The sequence below is a fragment of the Dasypus novemcinctus genome, chromosome 18, assembly GCF_030445035.2.
Source record: "Dasypus novemcinctus isolate mDasNov1 chromosome 18, mDasNov1.1.hap2, whole genome shotgun sequence".
NCBI classification, from domain to species: domain Eukaryota; kingdom Metazoa; phylum Chordata; class Mammalia; order Cingulata; family Dasypodidae; genus Dasypus; species Dasypus novemcinctus.
In genome coordinates, this window is record NC_080690.1 from 9,454,984 (window position 1) to 9,476,381 (window position 21,398).

The window sequence follows — 21,398 nt, forward strand, 5'->3', positions numbered from 1 at the left end:
TCCTATATTTTTTTTGTTTTCAACTTTCTATTATGTCATATAATTGGAATCATAGATTACTTTACTTTTGCCTCTGGTTTTCTTCATTTAACATAATGCATTTGGGATTCATTCACATTCCTGCATGCATCACAGATGTGCTCTTTTGTATTGCCGAGTTGTGTTTCATTGTGTGGATATACCATAATTTATTCACTGGTTGAATTACATTTGGGTTTTCTCCATTTTTTTAGACAACAATAGCAATTTTATTAAAAGTAACCATTTTTTCCAAAGCAAAAAGAAATTAATGAGAGGAGTGGCATTGCTTTACATTTTTGCAAATCATTTTCATGTCTGACTTAATGAAAGATAATTGGATTCTCTTTTCTGCTATTGGATTTGATCTGTTATAATATGTTACTTTGGCTGAAGTATCCATAGAAAAGCTGATCTCACACAGATATGAACCTGGAAAAAGAAGGAGGGGTATTTTAGGAGCCTTTTCCTGTAATTTTGGATATTCTTTTTTAAAATATGCATTTTTATTAGAGAAGCTATGAACTTATAAAACAGTCGTGCATAATGTACAAAATTCCCATACGTCACCCCTCCACCAGCACCTTCCATTGTTGTGGAATATTTGTTACAGATTATGAAAAAATATCATCAGACTATTACCATAATTATGGTCCATAGCATATATTTGGTATATTTTTTCCATACTTCCCTATTATTAATACCACATATTCACATTGTACATTTGTTAGAGCTCATGAGAGAACCTTCTCATATTTGTACTGTTAGCTACAGTCCATCTTCCACCACATAGTTCACTGAGTTATACAGTCCCATGCCTTGTACAATCTATCCAAAGTGTACACTCAGTGGCTTTCACTTTCATCACAGAGTTGTGCAGTCATCAACTCTTATTGGATATGTGGTTTCTGGATATTTTCTTCCGTTGAGTGAGCTGCCTTTTCACCTTCTTTTTTCTAGTTCACAAAGTCTTTTGAATCATAGAAGTGTTTAAGTTTGAGGAGGTACCATTTACCCATTTTTTCTTTCATCGTTCATGCCTTTGGTGTAGGTTTAAGAAAACTCCACCTCCCATCAGGTCCTAAAGATGTTTCCCTAAATTTTATTCTAGACGCTTTATGGGTCTAGCTTTTATATTTAAATATTTGATCCATTTTGAGTTAATTATTACATAAGATGTGAGATAGGGATTCTCTTTCTTTCTTTTGGATATAGATATCCAATTCTTCCAGCACCATTTGTTGAGTAGACTGTTCTGTCCCAGCTGGGTAAGCCTGACAGCCTTGCCAAAAATCACTTGACCATAGATGTGAGGATCTGTTCCTGAACCATCAGTTTGCTTCCATTGGTCTATATGTCTATCTTTATGATAGTACCATGTTGTTTTTACCACTGTATCTAGGTAATAGCATTTAAAGCTAGAAGTAAGAGTCCTCCAACTTTGTTCTTCCTTTTTAACATGTTTCTGCTAATTAGGGCTCCTTACCCTTCCAAAGAAATTTGATAATTGGATTTTCCATTTCTTTAAAAAAGGCTGTTGGAATTTTTATTGTGATTGCATTGAACCTGTATTTGGGTAGAATTGACAAGTTAATAGTCTTCCAATCCAGGAACATGGAATGTTTTTCCATTTATTTAGGTCTTTTTAAAATTTACTTTAGCAATGCACTGTAGTTTTCTGAATACAAGTGCTTTACATCTTTGATTATGTTTATTCCTAAGTATTTGATTCTTTTGGTCACAACTGTAAATGGAATTATTTCCTGACTTCCTCCTCAGATTGCTCATTACTAATGTATAGAAAACACTGCTGGTTTTTGCATATAAATCTTGTATCCTGCTACCCTGCTGAACACATTTGCTAGCTCTCGTAGCTTTGTTGTAGCTTTCCAGGGCTTTCTAGGTATAGGATCATCTGTGAATAACAAAAGTTTTACTTCTTCCTTTCCAATTGGGATGCTTTTTTCTTTCTTTTTCTTGCCTGATTGTTCTAGCTAGAACCTCTAGCACTATACTGAACAACAGTGGTGACAGTGGGCATCCTTGTTTTTTCCTGGTCTTAATGGGAAAGCTTTCAGACTTTCACCATTGAGTACAATGTTACTTGTGGGTCTTGCATATATGGCCTTTATCAGGTTGAGAAAGTTTCCTTCAAAGCCTATCTTTTGGAGTATTTTTATCAAGAAAAGATGCTGTATTTTGTCAAATGCCTTTTCTGCATCATTTGAGATGATCCTGTGTTTTTGCATCTTTGATTTATTAATGTGGTATATTATGGTGATTGATTTTCTTGTGTTAAACCACCCTTGCATGACTGAAATAAAACCCACTTGACCATGATGAATAATTCTTTCAATTTGTTGTTGAATTTGATTACAGAATATTTTTTTGAGGGTCTTTGAGTCTTGTCATTAGAAAAAATGGCTCTGGAGAAAGATATTGCCCACCAGCCAAGTTATCACAGTCCTGCTTGCTCCCAGCCTTGACAGCACTTGGTATTGCCATTTTGGTTTTTACAAATTATTTCAGTCATTCTAATAGATGATTCACTATGGCTTTAACTTGAATTTCCCTAATGACAAATGATGGTAAGCATCTTTTCATGTACTCATTCACCACCTCGATATCTTCCTTGGTAAAGTGTCTATTGAATTCTTTTGTCCACTTGTTAAGGTTGTTTTCTTAATGTTGAGTTTTGAGTCTTGTTTATAGATTCTCAATGCAAATCCTTTTCAGATATGTATTTCACAACTATTTTCTCACAGTTTGAGTCTCCTTTATTCATTTTAACTCTTTTTTGAAGGGCAAAAAGTTATAAATTTTGATGAGGTTCAATTTATCAATATTTTAAGTGGACTGTGTTTGTTGTGTTGTTTCTAAGAAATCTTTGCCCAAACCAAGGTCATAGATATCTTCTATTTTCCTTTAGAAGTTTCATAGGTTTAGATTTTACATTTAGGTTTACAGTTCATTTTGAGTTGATTTGTATATATAATGCAAGTTGTGTGTTTATTTTTCATGTAGATATCCAATTAAACTAGCACCATTTGTTGAAAGAACTATCCCTTGAAATGAATTTGAACGTGATTTATTGAAAATCAAATAAACATATATGTTATGCTCTATTTCTGGCTTCTCAATTCTGTCCATTGATCTGTATCTTTGTGCTGATAATATACTGCTTTGTTACTATAGCTTTATAATGTCTTGAAATCATACAATGTGAGCACTTTTTTTTTTTCAAAATAGTTTTAGCTATTCTGGCTTATTTGATTTTCCATAAATTTAAAAACAAAAGCTAAAACAAAACTTGATTCCTCCAAAAATTCCTGCTGAAATTCCTGCTTAAGGGCAGGAATTCCTACTTAAGGGCAATTTGGCATCTTACCAAAATTGAATATTTCAATCCCGGAATATGGTATATCTTTCTATTTTTCTAGATCTTCTTTGATTTCTCTCCTCTCTGTTTTATAATTTTAGCATACAAATCTTGCACATACATTTTTATGATTTGTACCTAAGTCTATCATGGTTTTGCTGTTATTATAAATGATAATCTTGTCATTTCAATTTTTAGCATTCATTACTAGTACATTCACCTTGAATGCTGAGATCTTGCTAAAATTAATTTTTAGTTCTAATAGCCTGTCATAGATTCAACTGCATTTTCTACATGGATGATACTATTATCTGTGAATAAAGGCAGTTTTTTTCTTCCTCTCCTATCTGAATGTATTTAATTTATTTTTCTTGCCTCATTGCTAGGAACTTCAGTTTAATGTTGAATAAAAGTGGATCTTTTCCCTGTTCCTCATCTTGGGGAAAACATAATCAATATTTCAGAATGAAGAATGGTGTTAGCTATAGGTTTTTGGTAGAGGTCTCTCTCAGCTTCACTAATTTCCCTATAATACTTAGTTAACTGAGAGTTTTAATATCAAGATAACTTGCATTTTGTCTGTTGTTTTTTCTGCATAAGTTTAGAGATGATCATATGCTTTTTTTTCTTCAATCTACTGTAATGATGCATTGCATTCATTATTTTCAAATGTTGAGCCAACTTTAGGATAAACTCCACTTGGTATAGTTTTCTTTATATATATACTGATGGATTCAATTTGCTGAAATTTTGTTGAGGGTTTTTGCAGCATATCAAATGCAGTGATCATGAGAGAGATTGGTCTGACATCTTTTCTTGTAATATCCCTGTCTGAATTTCATGTCACGGTGATGCTAGTATTATACAATGAATTGGGAAGTGTTCCCTCCTCTTGTTTTCTGTAATAGTTGGTATATGGTTAATATTAATTTTCCTTAAATGTTTGGTAGAATTGGCCAGTGAAGCTATCTGGGCCTGGATTTTCTTTTTTAGAAAGTTTTTATCTATGAATGCAAATTCTTTAGTAGTTAAATGAATTTTAGATTATATATTTCATTTTGTATGTACTCTTATAGTTTTCTTCCACAGAAGGTTTCCTGGTCATCTAAGTTATTGGATGTAAGAGCACACATTTGTACTATTCCCTCATTAGCCATTCAGTGTTTATAGGATCTGTAATAATGTCACATTTTTCATTCCTGATATTGGTAATATGTGTTTTTCTCTCCTTTGTCTGATCAGCCTAGAAAGAGATTTATCAGTTGTTGTTTTTTTATCTTTTCAAAGAACCAGCTATGGTTTCATTAATTTTTTTTTCAGTATCATTGCTTTTGTCTCTCATCTTTATTATTTCCTTTATTCTGCTTTCTTTGGATTTAATTTGCTCTTTTTTTTCCTATTTTCTTGTGGTAGAAATGTAGATGGCTAATTTGAGAACTTCTTTTCTAACATAAACATTTAATGTTAAATATTTTTATCTAAGCACTACTGTCTACATCACATGTTTTTTATTGTTATTGTTGGTATTGTTTTTTATGGTGCAAAGCTGGGAAGTGAGCCCTGGACCTCTTGTGTGAGAAGCTGGCACTCAATTACTGAGCTACATTAGCAACCTGAGTTGATGTTTTTGTTTGTTTGCTTGTTGTTTGTTTGTTTTGTTTTGTCTTTAAGAGGGACCAGGGACTGAACCCAGGACCGTCCATGTGGGAAGCAGGCACTCAACTGCTTGAGCCACATCTGCTCCCCTACATCCCATATTTTAATATGTTGTGTTTTTGTTTACATTCAGATTAAAATATTTTCTGATTTCACCTGCAACTTCCTTGGTGACTTATTGGTTCTTTAACAAAATATTGTTCTATTTAAAAAATTTTGGTATTTTCCTCATACCGTTCTCTTTTCGATTGTGGAAAAAGAACATACTTGTTATGGACACAATTCACTTGAATTTGTTGAGGCTCAGAATATATCTTTTTTTTTAAAGATTTATTTATTTATTTATCCTTTCCTCCCCCCTCCCCTCCTCCCCCCTTACATATTAACAATGTTAATGCTTCCAATCCATAAATATAGGGTGTCCTGCCATGTATTTAGGTATTCTTTAATTTCTTTAATTTCTTTCATCAGTGTTTTGTAGTTTTCAGTATACAAGTATTTTGTATCCTTAGTTACGTCTATTCCTATATATTTTATTATTTTGGATGCTATTATAAATAGAATTATTTCCTTAATTTCTTCTTAGGTTTGTTTACTGCTAGGGTATAGGAACATAATTGTATTTTTTAAGTGTTGATCTTGTAACCTGCTACTTTTCTTGAATTCATTTATTAATCTAGTACTTTTCTTGTGGATTTCTTTGGGTTTTCTTTTTGTAAAATAATGTGTTCTGTAAACAGATCGTTTTCTGTCTTCCTTTACCTTTGGATATCTTTTATTTCTTTTTCTTGCCTAATTGCTCTGACAAGAACTTCTAGTACAATATTGAATAGCAGTAATGAAAGTGGGCATTCTTAGCTTGTTCCTGATCATAAGGGGAAAGCTTTATCATTGAGCATGATATTAACATGGGTTTTTCATAAATGGCCTTTGTCATTTTGAGAAAGTTTCCTTCTATTCCTACTTTTTAGAGTGTTCTTTTTAATCAAGAAAGAGTGGCTGGAATTCCTTTTCAGCATTTATTGAGAAAATCATGTGTTTTTTTCCCTCTTCATTCTATTTACATATTGTATTTCAGTACTTGAATTTTGTATGTAGTACTACCCTTGCATCCCTGAGATGAATCCCACTTTGTCACGGTGTATATTCTTTTTTATTTTCTACTATTTCATTAAAGCTTTTTGCATCAATATTCATAAGGCAAATTTATCTATAATTTTCTTTTCTTGTGATGTCTTTACTAGGCTTTGGTATCAGAATAATACTGGCCTCATAGAATGAATTAGGAAGTGTTCCACTCCTCTTCTTAAAAGGACAACTTTCACTGGATTTAGGGCTCACCTTAATCCTTAACTTAATCCCATTTGTAAAGATCCTTTTTTCAATTAAGGTCACTTTCACAGGCTCCAGGCTTTAGGACTTGGATATATCATTGTGTGGTCCACTATTAAACCCACTACAGTACTCTGATCTATACTTACCAGGTCACACATGTTGTGTTGTTTCTCTAGTTGTAAATTTTATATTATATCAATCACCTTTACTCAATCACCAGAAGGTTTGGGGTGCCATTGTTTATTTCCTGATATTTGCCAGTTACAGTGTTAAAACCAACTGGTTTCATTGATGAGGACATTTGTCAATAAATCTTCTCTCCAAAACACCAAGAAAATCATTTGACTTATATTTTTGCTGGACTAAGACTATTATTCAACATCAAATGGATTCTAAGTTGGTTCTGTAATTTCAACATGAATGGCACATCATCTGAGTAAACCCTGGAAAATAATGGGGCAAAATTGAGTTAAGAGTATTTAACGACCCCAAGTTAGCCTTAAAAATGACCACCATGGTCAACTCCAGTTGACACCTGATAGGTATAGACTCATTTCTTTAGTCTATATTGTCATTAAAATGAGCCACAATGGAGCCATAATGATTTGATTAATTTACCTCTGCTCTTCAGAGATTAAGAGGAATTGAGTTCACGTCTTGGCTAATCCATTTATAAGTTGAGGGGCCTAGGCAAGTTACTTTACAACTCTGTGCCTCCCTTTCCTCATCTGTTTAATGAAAACAATATTAGCTATATTCACAAAGTTGCCCTGAAGATTAAATTAAATTAGATGATGGGGCTAACCAATAAAGGTTAGCCACCTTCTACTTTGACTCTACATTGCTATTCATTAAATCAACAACTTCTTCCCACATGAACTGTTTTTGCAATGTGTCATGTATTTCTCTGTTCCTATAGAAATTAAAACAAGAGTGAGCCCTGGAATGAAAGTCAGGATATGTGGATTCTAACCCAAATATCACCACTACCCAGCTATGTGCCTCAAACTGACTCGGCTTAGTTCTTTGGGCCTCTGTTTCCTTAGCCATGGAAGAGAACACTCTGAGGTTACTAGCCACTTCTGAGACTCTCACAACTCCTACAACACATGATTTATATCTCTGTTGGCAAAATTAGGGTCAGCAAAACGTTCAGAAATCCTTCTCATTTATTCCAGATTTCACACCATCCGTGATTCATCGGTAATCCCTTAACTAAGAGAGAAAAGTCAGCACACTCCAGAGAATAAAAACCAGGCCTCTCTTTTGCCAGGAAAGAAGATTCAGATTTAGGGACAAAACAGATGCAAGAGTATGTTGTTTTTCTGCCAGCCCCAGTTGAGAGGGGATTCAAGGCTTGTCTCCTCCCCGAGGACCTGGCGCCACCCCAGCCTCACTCTCAGGTGGATTGGCGTTTACCACCACTCTAAAACCTCCCAAGTATGCATTTCATAAAAGCAGGGGCCTGGTCCAAATCCCCTGTAGTGTCCTCTGAAAGGAAAGAATAGTTAAGAATCAGGATTGTATGTGTACATTGTAAATTCCCCAAACCCTATTCCCTTGTCGCACGTGCACACACACACACACACACATAAACACAGCCATAAATATATACACTCCCATTTAATAGACTGGAGATTCAAATTACAGTAAAAATGTAATAAAACTGACTAATCTGCTGGGTGTGTGCCGAAGTGAGTGCGTGTGTGTGTGTGTGGCAGAGAGACGTAGAGACTTTACAAGCCTACTCCTTTACTTGAGGTCCTAAATTTCGAAACTGTGAGATTTCTCTGGGCCATTTACATCTGCTGCCCTCTTTGGACTATCCTAGAAGCCTGGGCACAGGACTGGCTCCTATTGGCAGGCCCAGCGCAAAATGAAAAGGAGTTTCTTCAAAACTCCTTAAATATTTCCAGGGTGGGGACAGCAGAGCCCTAAACCAAAAGCGGGGCCTTTAGTGGAGGGACCCCTGCAGATGCCCCGCCTTGATGACAACAAATAGAAAATCCAGAGCTCCCAAGTTGCACTAGTTCTCGATGATTTTTTCATGCTGAAATGCTTGTGGAGGCCTGTGGCATCCTGGAAATAGAGTGGTCTTTGGAACCAGACCAGCCTGGATTTGTATCCTGCTGGGCAATGTACTAAGAGTCACCTCGACCCTTGACAGGGGAACCCATTTCCATGAATCACGGCAAGGATTAAACGTGGTAAGACATATAAAACTCCGAGGACAAAACCTGGTACGTAAAAAGAGTTCAAACTAGTGGTCCCCGCCCTGGCTTTGGGTACGGATCCTGCCGATTTATTCCAACAAATGCACGTCCTTTTAAAACTGAAACTATCATAATTAAGCTCTGCGAGTTGTTTTGCCAATTGCGACTGCGGGATATTTGAGAGCCTGAAGGAGCGTTTTCACTGTCACCGTTCCTTGACTTCCAGGGGGGTCGCCACGGCCAGTGGGGTTTCGACCTTGGCTGGAGAGCGACGACCTTCTGCAAAGGCCACCCCTCGGTGTCTGAAACTGCGGACGCCTGGAAAAGCAAGCGGCAATGAGGAATGAAGATTCGTTGCAAAGAGAAAGGGGAGGGAGAGAAAGAAAGAAAAGTGAGCGCTGGAGTTCGAAGACCCGCCTGATCTGTTTACTTGGCAAGGAGCGCGAGCATTTTTGGGCAGCTAAATTCCTGGAGCGGAGCCGAGGGCTCCGTGGCTCCCATTGGTCCGTCCGCGGCTGTTGCTACGCAGATGAGCCAATGGCGCGCGGAGACGCCCGGGCTCCGCCCTCCCCGTGCGCCGCTTGAGCCTCGGGGACGCGGCCGCGGGGCTGCGCCTGGCCCTCGGGCTCTTCAAAACCGCTTTAGGAGGGACCGGGAACAAAAAGGGGAAAAGCGACCAAGTCCGCGGAAGCGCCGCCGCTGGCCAGGGCCGAGATGGTTCTCCTGGCCGACCTGCTCCTCCCCCCGCGCTGCCCGCGCGCCCCGGGCTTGGCACGGCCTGGAGGGACAGGGCAGGACACGGGGGGCGGGGGGCGGCGGGGTTCTTCCTGGTGAATGTGTGTTTGTTGAGTTTTAATAACTTTATCAACTCAGTGAACTTGCGCGGGAGCACCCGCGGCTTCTCCTGCCTCCTTCCTCCTCCTCTCTAACTGCCCCCTGGGTTACTTCCGGAACTTGAATCCCTCTCCGCACACACACCCGCAGACACGGACACACACATTTAAACCACACGTCCCGCAGTAGTTCTTGAAAGGCACAGTTTCTTTGCTGCAGAGCAGGTCCTCAGTTTAGAAAATGGAAGGGAAGAGAACTGAGCTATAGGCAATGTCGAGAACCTTGGATTAACAATAATGTCAATAATAATGACTATCATTCATTTGGTGGGGACTTCTGTTCCAGGCACTGTGCAAAACAATTGCCATGCATCATCAGAATTAAATCTTGGTGCAAGTGGGTAAATGGAGGCATAGAGAAGTCAAACAGGTTGCCCAAGTTTGCAGGACAGAAACAGGACTTGAACCTGAGAGCCTCTGACTCCAGAACCACTGCCCTGTATTGTTGCACAATTCTTAAGAGAATGCACATGGCATGGGGGTACCTAGGTCTCCCATCTGGGGGTGTCCTACATGCTGTGTCAGCCCCATCCAGTCCTATACTTATCACCCTAGACCTCTCTGATCACTAGTTTTCGTGTTTGCATGCTAAATTTATCTTGAAGAACACAAGAATCCTTTAAGTAGAGAAGACCTGTGTCCTGTCTCTCAAGAGCTGCCTTACCTTTGTCTTGGCTCACTCAGCCACCTAAGCAGCTGCGAGAACTACAGCTCCCAGAGGGGCCTGAGTCCATCAAGGTGCATGGCTTGAGGCTTAGTCTAACCCATGCCACCCCTGCTGTCTGGGGATAAAGCCTGCCTCCTCTAAAAGCATTGCTCTGACAAGTGACTGCAGATCCACATAAAGTCAACTGCATGCTTTCCAATTTTGTAGAGAACTATATGTAATAAAATGGATTTCCCCCCATAAAACTGCTGCTTCTCCCTCTTCTTTTCCTCCTTCTCCCTTTTTTCCTTCCCCTTCTTCTGAAAGCACTTCCTTCCAGTTCATCTAGCCATGGCTTCACCAGGTATGATCCTCCTGGCAATGCACAGTTATTCCTTATCCCTGTTTACAGGGGAGGAAACTGAGGCACAGTGCCCATCTAGCCCAAGATCCCACAGTAAGACAATGGCAGACCCAGGACTGGAACCATCCCTGCTCCCTAGGGAGCCCCTCTGTTGTCCACGAATGCTTCAGCTTGCAAGTAATGAATGTAAAACAACATGCATCCCAAACTGTAGGGATTGGACAGACAGAAAAAAGAAAGGGGAAAGAGAGAGAGAGGGAACGAGTTCAGTGAGAGCTGAAATCTGTTCTGTTTTCCCTTTGGAAACTGCCTGGGAAACGGTCAACCAGCTGGGAGCAGGATGGACCGGTGGCGGAGCGTCTGCTGGCACAGCTTGCTTCTACCTGGCAGACATCTACTTGCCGAGCTCGCCCTTGTTCTGAGCCCAGCACCGGAGGGAAGCGTGTCTGTACTCAGTGTACTGTTGCCTAATAGCTCGGCAGAATGGCCCCGACTAGCCTTCCCTCTTCCCTCTCCAGCAGGAAAGACCTGGGCATGCCTACCTCTTACCCTGACGCAGAGGGAGCCTGAGGGATGTTTCTCTTCTGAGAACTTGAAGGAGAAGCTTTTGAGCTTCCAAACACAACAGTATCACCCAGCTGGCAAGAGCCTTTCCAACTCCACCCGTCCCCAGAGACAGGAGGCTCACTTTGTCCCAGAAAGATAGTTCTGTCTCCTTTCCTTAAATCCCCCAGGCTTAAAAAGCCTAGCCGAAGCCCTGCTTATAATCTTCCACCATAACATTTATCGTCTGAAACTTTTCTTTAAGACCTATGGAAAATAAAGATCTTGATTGGAGCCAAGCAGTTTATTGTGTTTGTAGAGGCCGATAAAACTGCCGGCTGTTTCCACCTTTATCCCCTCTGTAGCTCTTTAAGCTGCTAGAGTTTTAAAGAATATTCGCAAGGAGGCTTTCTTCTTGAACACTAACCTAAATCCCTCCTGTTACACCCGCAGCTCATTACCAGGGTTTGTCCATGTGGTTAGATACTTTCCTACACGATGCTTTGTTTCTCCTGCTTTCAGGATTCAGGCTGGCCAAGAACCATGCCAGCACCCTTTCTGGCCTCCACGAGTCTTCATTTGGAGAGTGTTCAGGTGCCCTGGGGGGTGCTGGGGTATGGGGGCACACAGAGACGTGGCTCCCACCTTCATGCTTGTGGTCAAGTGCCAGAGACCCTGTTGCTCAAACCATCACAAACCCAAACTTCCACTGTCATCTGTGCTGCAAAGGAGGCATGCCTGACATGGGGACTTGAAGTCATTGGATGGCGTCAGGACAGGCTTCAGGGCGGAGGTGCCATTTGAGCCAAGATCTCCTGGGTGGATAGAGAATGGAGGCTGGGAATGAGGTTGGATAAGAGGAGGACCTTATCCGGAATGGACAAAGATCCTCTGCCGGGCCTGGCATCTACACATCCACGGAGCACCATCGGCAGAGCCTGTCTCGGCCTCATCCACTTTCCGTGGATGGGAAATTACTTTTTATTGAGACTGGTAAAAGTCAGCTTCCCTAGGAACATTGGCCTTTCCCCTGAGACAAGAAATTGGAACCATATGTGTAGGCTTGGTCCTCCTAGGTGGGTGTATAGCTCACCAAAGGGATAAAATCAATGCATTTTTCCCTGCTTCCATAATCAGGGAGTGGGAAGGTTGGAGTCCTGCTGATTTTGGCCTTGGCTCCATGTCGCTTACATTACTAAGAAATGTTAACCTTACCATACCCCTGAACTGAGAGGGTTCAGATCCAAATGCAACCAAGATTTATGAAGTGCCAACAGGGATCCTATTCCCCATGTGCTGTCCCTCGGAACCCTTACAGCAACCCTGGGAGATCAGAGTTTTCAACCTCTTTTTGCAGATGAGAAAACCAAGGCTCAGAAAACCCATGAGTCCTGACTCCTAGTGTATGTGGTGGATGCCTGATGGGATAAAGTCTGAGAGCCCACAGAAAGTTTTACATCACAGGCTCACAAAATGTCAGGTTGGGACAGCATTTCAGAGCAGCTTTGCTTCAATCCTTACATTTTTCTGTTCTATAGCACTCCCGACAGGCCAGACCTCAACTTGAATCTCTCTTCTAAGAGGGAAATCATTGACTTTTTTATGAAGTCAGTTTGACTCTCAGATCTTTGATTGTTAATAAAAGCTTTCGGCGTCAAGATTTCCATTTGACCCAAAAAACAAATATTGCCTTTTTCAGGAAAGATATGGATTAAAGTTTTAAGCAAAGTTGGTGGCCTTATGCAGAATCAGCAGAGCTCAAGCTTCTTACGTGGTGACGATACCAACCTGCAAATAAAGGAAGAGCCCAGACACCTCCATGGAGATCAGTACGTAAGGGTCTAAGAGCTCTGAGGATTATTCTCCACTCTGATTGCCCTGACAATGCCTCTGACATTTTTAGGAGCCTGACATGTGACCTTAAGTAATTGAATTGACCATTCCTCTCAGTGGTCTTCCAATGGAAACCCTTCTGGATGTAATACCACCAAGCGCTGCTCTGAGGTTCACATGCGTGTGGGGGTCGGAGGCAATGGACCGTTTTCAGATCAGAGACCATCCGTCCTAGAATCAGCTTCCTAACTTCACAGATACCCTACATGTGCTTCACATTGCTCTTCCAGTTGGATGCTCCCCTAATGGACACTGATCTGCTTGCACCGATTCCAAGTATCCATCAAAGCAGTCCCCAAATAGGGTCTTTATTTAGCATCCATCCACACAACAAATATTTACTGAGCTCCTACTATGTGCAGACACTATCAGGAATGGGGAAACTCTGGTTCAGAAAGCAATGCTATCCCTACTTTCATGATGCTTACAATCCAGTAGTGGGAGAAAGACAATATTCAAAGGACCAGTGAAAAAAATGTCATAATGAGAGGGCTGCAGAGACCCACAGGTTCTATGGTCATAGTAGATGGCTCTGGAATTCAGGGCCATGTCAGTTGGCCCTACTTTGGAGTTTGTGTTCTTGAGTGTGATGGAATTGGACTCAGATATGACCTTTCTACACATGCCTCTTCTGTGACTTTTACCAGACCTGTGGTTGGCATTAGGGTTGGTGTATACTAAGGAGACCTGAATCTCTGGACTGTCCATGTGACGGCCAGGCACTGGGCCTCAGCAGACTTGCAGCTCCTACTCTCTGGTTTGTTGGACTTACCCTGGCCAGCTGACAGGGAGGTGAAGAGGGTCAACCACCACACCAGGGAGCCAAGAGTGCCTATAGCTGCAAGCAGGAGAATTGCCTCCATCATCCATGTGGAATCTAAGGCCCCTCTTAACTGGGGGGCCTTATGTTATGTCCAGAGGGGGACTGGACAAAACCATCCCAGGGTCCACAGGGTGGAGGGATAGAGTATAGATTAGAGTGGACTTACTGGTGTTCTCCTGGGGAACTATTGTGATTAGTAAGGGAAGAAATTTTAATAGTGATGTGGAGAGGGTGGCCACGGTGGCTGCTGATGGTAGGGAGATGGAAGAAGAGATATGGTGTGGGGGCATTTTCAGGATTTGGAGTTGTCCTGGGCAGTGCTGCAGGGAAGGATGCTGGACGTTGTGTGTCCTGCCATGGCCCACTGGGTGGACTGGGGGAGAGTGTGGACTACAATGTGGACCACTGTCCATGTGCTGCAGCGGTGCTCCAGAATGTATTAGCCAGATGCAGTGGATGTGCTGCGATGATGGAAGAGGTTGTTGATGTGGGAGGGGTGAGGTGGGTGGGATGGGGGGTATATGGGGACCTCATATTTTTTTAATGTAACATTTAAAAGAAAATGAAGAAAAAAAAATGTCATAATGATACATGTCTAATTTTCCTTCAAAAATTTCCCTCTGGCTCCCAAGAATGGAACTGAGACATTGTAGTGGGCATTGCTCTCTGTCAGTTGCTAATGACACTAGTATTTAATCGCCTTTCCTATGACTTTTCTTCAAGCACTGAGCTTGCCCTGAAGTTTTTGTGTTTGCTCACTAATTTACTCGTTGATGATCTGCCTTGATTTTACCAGCTGAAAGCTCCGTGAGAGGAGGAAATTTCTCCCATTTGCTCACCCCAGCATCTAGTGGGAAGCACGTCATGTTTGTGGACAATGAATGAATTCTCCTTTAACCCAAGTGGGACAGGATGCCAGAAGCACTGTGACACAGAGGTGGGCAGGCAACTTGGCCTTCCTAAACCCGGGAAATGGCCTACTCCTCTTTTGTGTTATTGTCAGAGGTTCTTGTCTGCTCCCTAAAAGTCTTTTGGGAGTTTGGAGAGCACGTGCTTTTTTTTTTTTTTTTAATTATTTAACTACTGGTTAACAATTAAATCCAGGGTCAGAAAGAACGTCTTAATTTTGCAACTAAAGAACTCCCACCATCCACCTCTTTTTCTTCTCAGAAATAGGTGCCTAGGATAAAACCCATGCAGTTTTAGCAGTTGGCTAAGGAAGCACATGGATAATTGCTCACCTTGATAAAGGAAGGGAGAAATGGAAAACTTGGTCCCAAGGGGCTTCATAGGAATTGGAAAAAAAGAAATGGAGGTGCTGGCATTGTCCAGCGCTTATATTATTTTCCTTTTATAAAACAATCATTATTTTTGTGCTTGCAGCCTGCTTTGTAATCACTTCTGCCCATCATTCTCCGCATCAGCACAGCATTTTTATCTGCTTTGCGGAAGTGAAGTTGAAATTCAGAGTGAGTGAGGACTTCCTCCCTGAGGCACAGCATAGAGAGCCCGAACCCTGGAGCGGATCTCCATCCAGAAGAGACTGTGCCTTCCTTTGCTAACATTTCTTCTCAGGGTTAGACGTCCCTTAGGTCCTGTTGGAAAGGGTGACATCCAGGGGAGCAGATGTGGCTCAAGCAGTTAAGTGCCCACCTCCCACATGGGAGGTCCCAGGTTCAGTTCCCAGTGCCTCTTAAAGAAAACAAACAATGAACAAAAACAATGAGCAGACAATGAACAACAACAACAAAAACGAGTAAACAATGAGCAAATAGCAAGGGAGCCAACTCAGGGGAGTGGACGTGGCTCAGTGGTTGAACGCTGGCCTCCCGCTTATGAGGTTCCGGGTCCCCCGGTCCTGGGAGACCTCTGCATTATAAGCTGGTTTTACCCACAAAGGAAGAAGCAGCCTCTCCAGGAAGCTGTTGCCTGGGCTGGCCTGGAGGGCCATGCCCAGAGTTCTGGCTTCCACTCCGAGTCTGTGGCATAGCACTAGCTCTTAGGGATGTCATCTGTCATCCCCAAAGTGCAGAGGAGGAGGGCAGCAGTTGTGGAGACAGAAGATGGACCACCTTGGGAGTTTCTCCTGTCCTGTTGATGCAGACACACCCGTCTCTCTGTCTCATTGTTGGCATCACCTTCAATTTGGCCAGATGGACATCATGGGGGAAATTTTGTCTGGACCAGGATTCTTAAAACACTAGCAAAAGGAGCTGGCTCTTGGGAGAAATGAGGATGGGGCCATTAGAAGTGGGGAGCTGGGGCCATTAGACTGCAGCCAGGGCTGGGTCGATGCACCAGGGGATTTCTGCTCGATAATGGGAAACGTGAACACAGGTTAGTGCTGTGATTACAGCATCCTCGATGGGGGGTGGAGGCTGAGTGGCCAGGAATAGATCAAGCCTCACTCAGGCAAACGTTGGGAGAGGGTTCGAAGGTCACTCATCCATAATCTGGGGAGGGTACCCAGGTCAGCAGGACACACTACCCCAGGATGCTGCCAGGAGTAGCTTTGGAGTGTTACACTGGGTAGTGCTGCACACAGGACCGCAGATGTGGGAGCACTGGGCCCTCAAGATCGGGGCAACATAAAGGAAAGCTTCAGAACCGAGGTCTTGGGAGCTTAGTAAAGCGTTTGCTATGTCTTAGGTGGTGAGCGGCAGAAATATTTAGAGATCTACACAATGATTTAGATGTAAGAGCATCAGTAGGATACTTATACTAGTGAAAAATGGGAAGCAAACTAAACATCCAATCACAGAGGAGATGGGTAAATCAATTGTAACACGTTCTGACCGTGGCACTTAGCAGGCCTTTAAATATAAAATTGTGATTTCAAGGAAAAGTTAATGACATGGGAGAATGATTATAGCATATTAAATTTAAAATGCAGGTTACGTTATGAAAGTTGACAGGATGTGCTCCCAATTCAATATAGAGACAAAAAGTCTGAAAGAAAATAATAGTGATTATCTGTATATAGGCAGATTATAGGTGATTCTTTATATTGTCTTTAATAGGGCTCAATATTTTCAAAAGTGTGTATACACATATCTCTATATAGATAGATGTGTGCATTTACATGTATGTGCATATAAATATGTGTTTGGGTGCATGCATGCATACATGCATGTGAATGTGTGTTCTATGACTGTATATGTACATGTATCTATACATATATGCATATATATGTATTATATACAAATGCATGTATTTATACGAGTAAATCTGTATGTGTATCTGTGTGTATGTGTATATAAGTATGCATGTATGTGTCTGCGTAAATGTGCATGCATATATATGTGTAAGTCTTAAATACATATATGTATATACGTGTGTGCACATATATGTGTATATGCATATATGTGCATATGTGTGTTTATGTATTTGTCTATGCATGTGCATGTGTCTATGCACACACGTGTGTCTATATATCCGTGTGTGTGTGCAAACATTAGTTACTTCTTCTGTCCTTATATCTCTTATCCTGCTTGATTCTTCTTCACTGTCTTACATACTATGTAGTTAGCTCTTTATTTGCTTACTTTTCACTTGGTCTCTCTTCTACAATTGTAATCTCCATTAGGGCAGGGATTGTTTCTTGTTTAGTGTCAAACCCCACTCCCCTCCTCTACCTAGCACAATGCCTCAGGTAGCAGTCAATAAATACTGGTTAAAAAAATTGATATGCTCGTTTTGAAATCATGAAAGTAAATACTATTAAAATACATAAAAAATAAACTATCATTACTGAGAAGGTTAAACTCAGCACCTCTCCCCTCCCCCCGGCCATGACAATGGCAAAGTCAAGAGCAGTGTACATGTGGCATCAAATTTATCCACTGTCATCGTGGCAGGCCAATGGTAGCCACCGACTCAGTCCTAAACGAGGAAGGGAAGAAACAGGGTACCCCAGCAGTTGGAAGCCATCATCGATGACCCCCGGGATTCCTCTAGGAGAAGACTCACTCCTTAGTGCTCAAGTTCCCTGAGTAAGACCAGTATACACTAGAGCAGGGGTTCTTAACCATTTTTGTCCCACGGACCACTTTGCCAGTCAGGTGAAAATCACAAAATACTACTGTAATTCATTGCATACATTCAGAAGGGAAGGAAATGCTTGATTTCAGTTAGAGATCAGAGAAAGTAAAGATAATAAGTTGATTTTTTTCCAATTCAAGCTCACAGATCCCCTGAAATCTTTCCACAGACCCCCACGGGGTCTATGCACCCCTGGTTAAGAACCTCTGCACTACAGGCTGACTTTGAAAGTGTGAATTTAGTAAATCTGGCCATAATGGCCAACTTTCCCCTTAAAAAACTGTTGCTCCAGTCACAGAAGACTCATAAGATGTAGACGTTTAGGAGCTACACAGTATATTGGAAAGCATCAAAAATGTATTGATTCAGAATCCTGACTCCAACATTTCTTAGCTGTATGACCTCATTCAAGATTTTTAAACCTTCCTGACCCTCAGCCCCCTCACCGAAAAAATAATACTGATCTTACAGGATGGCATTTAGTATGAGATGAGATGACACATAAAAGGGCACACTCAGGCTGCGCAGGTAGCAGGCACCAAGAACAAACATCACTTCCCTCCAACTCCCCGAATTTGGACTGAACCCCTTCCCAAAAGTCTGATTTTCAAAGAATGCACCCAATTAGTACTAGCCACATACAAGAAATAGCCACCTCCACCTTGGGTGGAGCCTCACTTAGAGACTCGACAGGAGCACTGCAGATCTTTGTGCAACTCAGGATATACAATCCCTTCCTTTCGGGCTGTGAATTGTAGCCCAGTGAGGTCGCCAGATCACCACCACGGACATGACAAGCATGTGTTAACACCTGAGCCTGTGTTAATAACCAGGGCTCCCTGGCTCTGCTGGACTCCTGAGCCCCAGTGGCTGGGTAGCTGCAGTTTCAAAGAGTTTCCAGGTGATTCTTCTGCAGACTCAAATTGCGGGATCACTGCAACTGATGTTTCTTAACCAAGCAGAGAAGCCCACAGACTTTCGTCAAGGCACCAAATTCCCCTTGTAACCTAGGTTTTTTCTTTTCTCTCGGGTGAGGTCTAAGGCTGTGGCCCTGTAGGAACCATATAGCCACTTGCCTTGCAGGGTCTGACCTCCCTCCAGACGCTGTACAGTGACAAAACCCGACATCCCACGCCTGTGCCTTGGAGGGCTGTGGTTAACCACGCAGCGTCCTGAAGGCCCAGCTTTCGACATGGATTCCTACTGTCCTCATTTTTCCTTTTTAATTTGCACAAAGGATCTCACAGAACTCTAAACCAAAGAAAGAAAAAAGCTGTCCACATGTCTGTCCCTCCCCACAAATTAATCTTTTTCCCTAGTTCTCCATTTTCCCTTCCAGTTCTTGAATACTTAAGTATTTTAAACTCATAATCATTACATTGATATGTGCCCGAGATACAGTTCTTTTAATTTCATGATTGATATCTTTCCCCCTTTCCCTTTTCTGATGTCCCTCCCACACTATAGAATTTTTTTTGTAATAACCAATTCTTAACCTTTATAGGAGGCTTTGCAGTTCTCATAGCACTTTCATGTTCATTATCTTATTACCAGAGTCCGGTTCATTTATTTAGATGCTAGCTTTATTCCTTCCTACAAAAAAAATCTCAATAGAGACTCCTCTAGCAAACAACTTAAAAGCATGAACTGGAATCAGAAAGACCCAAGTTCAATTCCTGCCACTTAATAATTGAGTGTATTTGAACAAGTAATGTAGCTTCTCAGCATGTATTTCTTTTATCTATACTCTGCAAAGAATCACAGCACCCACTTTAGAGAGTGGGTGTCAGGAAAAATGAGATAACCACTTAGGAAATGCTTAGCACAGTGCCTCACATGGAGAACGGGTTCTGTTATTTTGGTTATTATTGTCATCGTCATATTATTAAATATGATATTACATAAAGGCTTTCGAAGACGGTAGGAAGTGGGAAGAAATCAACTCCATTTGGCCTAATCTGACTCCCAAATCAAACTCAGACCAAATCACAATTTTCAGCCAGAGTAGAAAAGATAGGACAGAATTTTCCTTTGTGTTCTTGTAAGTCCAATGGAAAGATTGTGATTCCGTGGCATGTCACCTGGGAGAGAGATAAATGCCAAGATCCTTCCCCCAAACAAAAGTAGATACTTGGACATGGCTACATCCAAGCTTGGCATGGTTCAGAAATGTTCAAAGCCTACGTTTCATAGCCCTCAGATGGGATGTAAAGAAAAACTGAGGTGTGTGAGTGGGGTGGGGGGCACTTATTGCTAAACTTCTCATGGGGAAGCGTGTTTTTGCAGGTTTCAGCGGATTTGGTTGGTTCCAAGAGTTCAGGCACAGGTAAGCTTTGGACAAACACCCGAGGCTCTGAAAGGCTTAATTGAAATGAGCACAAACTTCAATGTTTTATGAGGTACGCCCATTGCTAATTTTCTTGGCCAAGTTTTAGTCTGTCTCATTGTGAATAGTCTCCGGTTAGCACCTGAGATACTCCTCCATGGAACTTCCTTTTCATTTTTCTTCACCACTTCTCTGAGGACTGGAGAGAGAGCGTGTGTCAATGGTCCAGCATGATCACCCTGGGACCTGCGGCATGCTGTCATTTCAGCATGACATTCTTCCCTTGGTACAGCTTGTCTTGAAGTTCCAGAAAAGCCGGGTCTCACCTTCCTCTTAGCCTCATCCTCAAGGCTGGGACCAAATTCCCACTCAACCATAGCAACATAATGAACAAGGGAACACCTAATTCAAGCATCTTGCCAAGCCACAGTGTGAATTAGGAGCAAAACAGATCCTGTCTTGTGGAGGAAGACATAAAATACCCCAGCTCGATGCAACACAGGTAGCTCTGAGGAGAAGCCAATTATTTTACAAAGATTGGACATCCTTTTGGGTTTGGACAAGCTCCTGTCCACTAAGCCTAAGGCTTTGGATTTTTTCCTAAGCTGCTCCCAACCTCCTAACTCTAAATCTCTCAGAATCTTGTTTATTTTTTATTCATATCAAGAATCATTAGAGATATATGCCAACCATGTTATTAGGCAACCGGTACCCAGAAAGTTTGAGTGGAACAATACCTATGGGTGCGTTTGATTTTCAGAATGTTCTTTGGGGCAACAAAAAACAAGTGCAAAGGTACAAGCCAGTTAGATAGCAGCATGTTGAACTTCTGATCCCACATTCATGCTACCTTTAGAAATGTTCTGCATTGGTCGCCTGCCAGTCAGCAGGGAGAATCAAAGCTGGTGGTTCAATGGGGAAAATTTAACATGGGAAACCACATCACAAATTGCAAAGGTGTCTATGAAAGGCAAATGGAGTGTTAGGAAACAACCCAGAGACTAGCAACAACCAATACCTCCCACCACCCCTAAGGCTCCAGGGACAAAAGAAGGCTGTGGTTTCATCAAAACTGAGAGGCCAGAGCTGCCAGGCAGCAGGTTGGAAGAATGGAACTGGGACTGTGGAAGACACACAAGCATTGCTGGAGATGCTACCCGAAGCACAGAAAGAGAGAGGAGGAGAGGAGGGGAGAAAGAGCCTGGCTTCTCCATTCCTTCTGCCTCCCAAGATCCTACCAGTGTCTCCCATTGTCTGAAACTACCAGA